Source organism: Xenopus laevis, chromosome 4S, assembly GCF_017654675.1.
Source record: "Xenopus laevis strain J_2021 chromosome 4S, Xenopus_laevis_v10.1, whole genome shotgun sequence".
NCBI classification, from domain to species: Eukaryota; Metazoa; Chordata; class Amphibia; order Anura; family Pipidae; genus Xenopus; species Xenopus laevis.
Genome location: NC_054378.1, coordinates 119,505,920 through 119,512,036, shown reverse-complemented (window position 1 = coordinate 119,512,036; position 6,117 = coordinate 119,505,920).

Genomic DNA, 6,117 nt, shown 5'->3' with positions numbered 1-6,117 from the left:
TTATCCAAATAATCTCCATTTAAATTTTTTTTTAAAAAAAAAAGTACAGTTCCTTGTACTTGATCCCAAGATATAATTAATCCTTATTGGAGCAAAACCAGCTTACTGGGTTTATTTAATGTTTACATGATTTTCTAGTAGACTTAAGTTATCAAGATCCAAATTACAGAAAGATCTGTTATTAGGAAAGCCCCAGGTCCCGAACATTCTGCATAACAGGTCCCATATCTGTACTGGCTTTTAAATAGCCCAGCAAGATTCTCTCTGTTCATAGGGTGCTATGAAAAAAAAAATAATATATTCAAGAACGGGGGCATTTTTGGGTGATAACTCAGGCCATGGGTCATATTGGCTTTTATACTCAGTGGCGGGGAACCTACAATAATCACCTTCCCTTAAAGGGGTTGTTCGCCATTAAATTCAATTTTCCTATAATGTTGAGAGTGATATTCTGAGACAATTTGCAATTGGTTTTCATTTTTTATTATTTGTGGTTCTTGAGTTATTTAGCTTTTTATTCAGCAGCTGTGTAGTTTGCAATATCAGCAATCTGGTTGCTAGGGTCCAAATTACCCTAGCATCCATGCAGCGATTGGAATAAAAGATTAGAACTTGAGTAGGAGAGAGTTTGATTATCAAAACGAGTAACAATACATTTGTAGCCTTACAGAGCATTTGTTTGTAGATGGGGTTAGTGACCCCCATTTGAAAGCTGGAAAGAGTCAGAAGAAGGCGGCAAATATCTATTAAAAAAAAAAATAGAAAGGCCAATTGAAAAGTTACTTAGAATTAGCAATTCTATACATAGTAAAAGTTAGTTTAAAGGTCAACCACCCCTTTAGTTTTTCCCAGGAAAAGTAGCAGTGAAAACTCTAAAACAGGGGTGTCCAACCTGCGGCTCAGGATGGATATGAATGTGGCCAGTGTCGGACTGGCCCGGCGGGACACCGGGAAAAAACCCGGTGGGCCCCGACCCTCGTGGGCCCCCGCCGGGCCAGACCCCCTCCAATAGTATAAAAAATGTTTATAAGTTTTTGGCGATGCGCATCGCATCACCGCTTGCGCATGCGCATCGGCGCCTGCGCGCCGAGAAGTGCGCTCGCGCATGCGCATGGCGGCGTTCGAGCGGCGCAGTAGGGGGGCGGGGGGCCCTGGGCCAGCAGTCCCGGTGGGCCCCGGTCCCCCCAGTCCGACCCTGAATGTGGCCCAGCTTGAAACGCTCAGTTCCAGAGGAAACCTCATAATAATATAATAATAAGTGTATTTAATATCCAGGTGTCCCATATTCCAGTGTATAGCTCCATCTGTTTGTCCAACCGGTATTGTAGTTCTTTTCTGTGTATTTTCTTTACTTTTACAAATCAAAAGTGTTTGTGTATTTCATGTGGGGCCCCAGACAATTTTTCTTTGTCCAATGTGGCCCAGGGAAGCCAAAAGGTTGGACGCCCCTGCTCTAAATCACCACCCCCCATGTGTAATAAAAGGCACTAAGTTTGCCCAGGAGCAGTAACCAATAGCAACCAATAAGATTGCATTAAAACAGGTGACCAGTAATTGCTTCCTGCTGACTGGTTGCTATGGGTTACCGCTCCTGTGCAAACTTAGTGCCTTTTATCACATAACCCAGAAAAGCTCAGGGTCGGACTGGGGGCCCGGGGCCTACCGGGACTGCTGTCCAGGGCTCCCCTACAGCCCCCCCCCCTACTGTGACGCGAAGGCACCACTCGTCATACTTGCCTAGACAGCCGAAAAAACGTGGGAGAGGGGGACTGGCCCGGAGGGGGCCCACTAGGGTCAGGACCAACTGGGTTTTTTCCCGGTGTCCCGCCGGGCCAGTCCGACACTGGAAAAGCCATTACCAGGCCCGGATTTCTGGAAAGGCCACCTAGGCCCGGGCCTAGGGCGGCAGGATTTTAGGGGGGAGGCATGCTGCCCAACCACACCCACATTGGTTCAAAAACACTGGGGATGCGCTGGAGATACAATAATTTTTTAAATACCCATGTGCCAATTCCCATTGCTCTGGTCCAGATGATGAAAATTTGCATGAATAAAGGGGAGGGGACTGGGGCGACGAACGGCAGTGGGCCTAGAGGCACCCACTACGTAAATCCGGCCCTGGCCATTACCATCTCTTTAACAGAAACACAGCCCATTTGGCTTTTCTGGCAACATGGGCAACGGATTGACCAATACCAGTAATCCATAGCAATCAATCATCTATTTGCCTGCAACATTTTGACTGTCAGACCCCCTGCCCAACGCAGTCACCGCTGACTGTGCTCCAGTAATTAAAGGTCACAACCAGGCCCGGATTTAGGGAAAGGCCCCCTAGGCCCGGGCCTAGGGCGGCAAGATGTTAGGGGCGGCAAGCAGGCCCCCCCCTAACATTCTCTAAAACCCACAGTAATTGTAAAATGGTTACAGACCGCTGGTCAATCCCAATTCAAAAACAGTCCGAACTGATCTCTTCTGGCTCAGTATGCACGCACACTGCACATGGTAACGTTACCCCGTCACGTGATTGCGCAAGCGTCTCTCGGCGCAGGCGTAGCACCACTCTCAGACTTAATAGGATAGGAGGAGTAGGGAGTGCGAGCTGCGACTCTTACTGAGCGTGTGACGTCACGTGAGCCGTGCCTGTGGCGTGTGCACAGTGCAAGTTGAGCGCAACAGGCGCCAGCACACAGGACAGGAGCCCCCCAAACAGAGTGCTGTGCTTGAGAATTTGGCTGGCTGCCCGCCCCTAGGCTTGGCTGCAAGCCTGCAACTAAAATCATTCACTGTGGCAGTCTGGCAGTCATTTACTGACCTGTACTTTTTAAATTGAAACTCAGTCTCTAACAGTATGTAGGTTAAAATGTTTATTTAATTTAATTAATTATATAAATAATGAAAAATACTGCTGTGATGTCTGCTGAGAAATAGGCACTACAAAGATTATGCTGCTGCCAAGTTCACACCCAGAAAATGCGCGCGGGGGGGATGCGACACAGTAGCTGGGCCTAGGGGGGCAAGGAGGGTAAATCCGGCCCTGGTCACAACCCTTGCCTATAGATTTGAGCAACGTCACGTAGATCCAAACGTACAGTTTCTGGCTGAGGCCCAGCTCCACTAAGTCTCTTTTGTCCCCCCAGTAGAATCTATAGGTCCCAGTGGCACAGCACTTTCTGATAATCACAGTCCCAGAGTTCATTTACCGACACCCCCCTATATCTGTTGTTTGAGAGCTCCCCGGGGCTCAATATCACAGTTCCTTGCTAATCACTAGGTCTGTTTCCATAGAAGCAGACGTGAGATTTTTTTCCCCTTTGTCTTTTAACTCCGTTTATTTGCAATCATTTTACATTTTATCAGCTGAATGCAAGCAATTGCCTTCTATCCACCCCAAATTGATTCCGAGTGCCTTTCAGCAGTCAACATGCTTTTACCTATACGACTGCAACTGATAAACATAGACACAACTTGAAGGTCTGAACCTCATTCCGTAAGGACGTGTCCCCTACACACATTAATATGCTGTTTCTACGTCAGTTCATTATTAGCTTTGTGCTGCAAACATTCTAATTGGGTCCAAGTTCCCCTTAACCAGCTTAACCACGCATGTGCCTTTCTTTACCTTAACCACCATGGTACAATGTCACCAAGAGTCAAGAGTTACAAGGAATAGGACTGATATACCCCTCTACTAACTACATCCCACACGGTTATGATTATGTACCCCTTACATTATATGGTTATTAAAAACCACTGAGGGGTTGTTCTGTGACCATATAAAGGCACAAAGCTGCAGGCTGAGTTATACAGGGAACTCTGAGTATCACTCATGTATTATAAGGGATAATATACCCCCTACTGTAAATGATAAGGATATTAGAAGTCACTGAGGGGTTCTGTGACCATATAAAGGCACAAGGCTGCAGGCTGAGTTATACAGGGAACTCTGAGTATCATCATCATCATCATCATCATCATTTATTTATATAGCACTCATGTATTATAAGGAATAATGTACCCCCTACTGTAAATGATAAGGATATTAGAAGTCACTGAGGGGTTGTTCTGTGACCATATAAAGGCACAAGGCTGCAGGCTGAGTTATACAGGGAACTCTGAGTATCACTCATGTATTATAAGGAATAATGTACCCCCCACTGTAAATGATAAGGATATTAGAAGTCACTGAGGGGTTGTTCTGTGACCATATAAAGGCACAAGGCTACAGGCTGAGTTATACAGGGAACTCTGAGCATCACTCATGTATTCTAAGGGATAATGTACCCCCTACAGTAAATGATAAGGATATAAGAAGTCACTGAGGAGTTCTGTGACCATATAAAGGCACAAGGCTGCAGGCTGAGTTATACAGGGAACTCTGAGTATCACTCATATATTATAAGGGATAATGTACCCCCTACTGTAAATGATAAGGATATTAGAAGTCACTGAGGGGTTGTTCTGTGACCATATAAAGACACAAGGCTGCAGGCTGAGTTATACAGGGAACTCTGAGCATCACTCATGTATTATAAGGTATAATGTACCCCCTTCTGTCAATGATAAGGATATTAGAAGTCAGTGAGGGGTTCTGTGACCATATAAAGGCACAAGGCTGCAGACTGAGTTATACAGGGAACTCTGAGTATCACTCATGTATTATAAGGGATAATGTACCCCCTACTGTAAATGATAAGGATATTAGAAGTCACTGAGGGGTTCTGTGACCATATAAAGGCACAAGGCTGCAGGCTGATTTATACAGGGAACCCCCTACTGTAACCCCCCGTAACCCCCCCCCACACACACACACACACACACCCATGTTAAAGGCAGCTCTGAGGAACAGGCAGTAACAATGACTGGAGGTTAAATACAAATAGAGAACATCTTACTGAGATACAGAAGGGCTGACTCTGCAGTTTCCAAGCACTAACATAAATCTACTTGATAATAGACACCATTCACTCGCCTACCTCTTCTCTCCTGATTCTCTGCTGACTGACTGAATCCTGTGTCTATCTCCATCGCCCACCAGGGCTGATATTTCAGTAAATGCTGAAAAGGCTCGCCTTCAAACAGATCAGCGCTGAAAGATAAGAAAGGCCAAATTCCAACAAGTCTTGGCTGAGGAAGTTGGTGCTACAGTCATATGAAAAAGTTTGGGAACCCCTCTTAATTCTTTGGAGTTGTATTTATCATTGGCTGAGCTTTCAAAGTAGCAACTTATTTTTAATATATAACATGCCTTATGGAAACAGTAGTATTTCAGCAGTGACATAAAGTTTATTGGATTAACAGAAAATATGCAATATACATAATAACAAAATTATACAGGTGCATAAATGTGGGCACCCCAACAGAGATATTACATCAATACTTAGTTGAGCCTCCTTTTGCAAATGTAACAGCCTCTAGACTCCTCCTATAGCCTTTGATGAGTGTCTGGATTCTGGATGTGGCTATTTTTCACCTTTCGTCCATACAAAATCTCTACAGTTCAGTTAAATTTGATGCTGCCGAGCATGGACAGCCTGCTTCAAATCATCCCATAGATTTTCCATGATATTCAAATCAGGGGACTGTGACGGCCATTCCAGAATATTGTACTTCTCCCTCTGCATAAATTCCTTTGCAGATTTCCAAGTGTGTTAAGGGTCATTGTCTTGTTGGAATATTTGTTGATATTGGGTTGAATTCATCCGACCTCGACTTTAACAGTCCCTGAACTAGCCCCACAGCCCCACAGCATGATGTAACCTCCACCAAATGTGACAGTAGGTAGCAGGTATTTTTCTTGGAATGCGGTGTTCTTCTTCCGCCTTGCAAAGCGCTTTTTGTTATGACCAAATAACTAAATTTTTGTCTCATCAGTCCAAAGCCCTTGTTCCAAAATGACTGTGGCTTGTCTAAATGAGCATTAAAAATTCGGATACAAACTCACCCCACCAGGCCCACCTTACGCGTTTCGCACCTTCCGGCGCTTAGTCATAGGTGTATCTGATACACCTATGACTAAGCGCCGGAAGGTGCAAAACGCGTAAGGTGGGCCTGGTGGGGTGAGTTTGTATCCGAATTTTTAATGCTAATTTAAATAAAGAAAAATCTTTTTACTGAGAA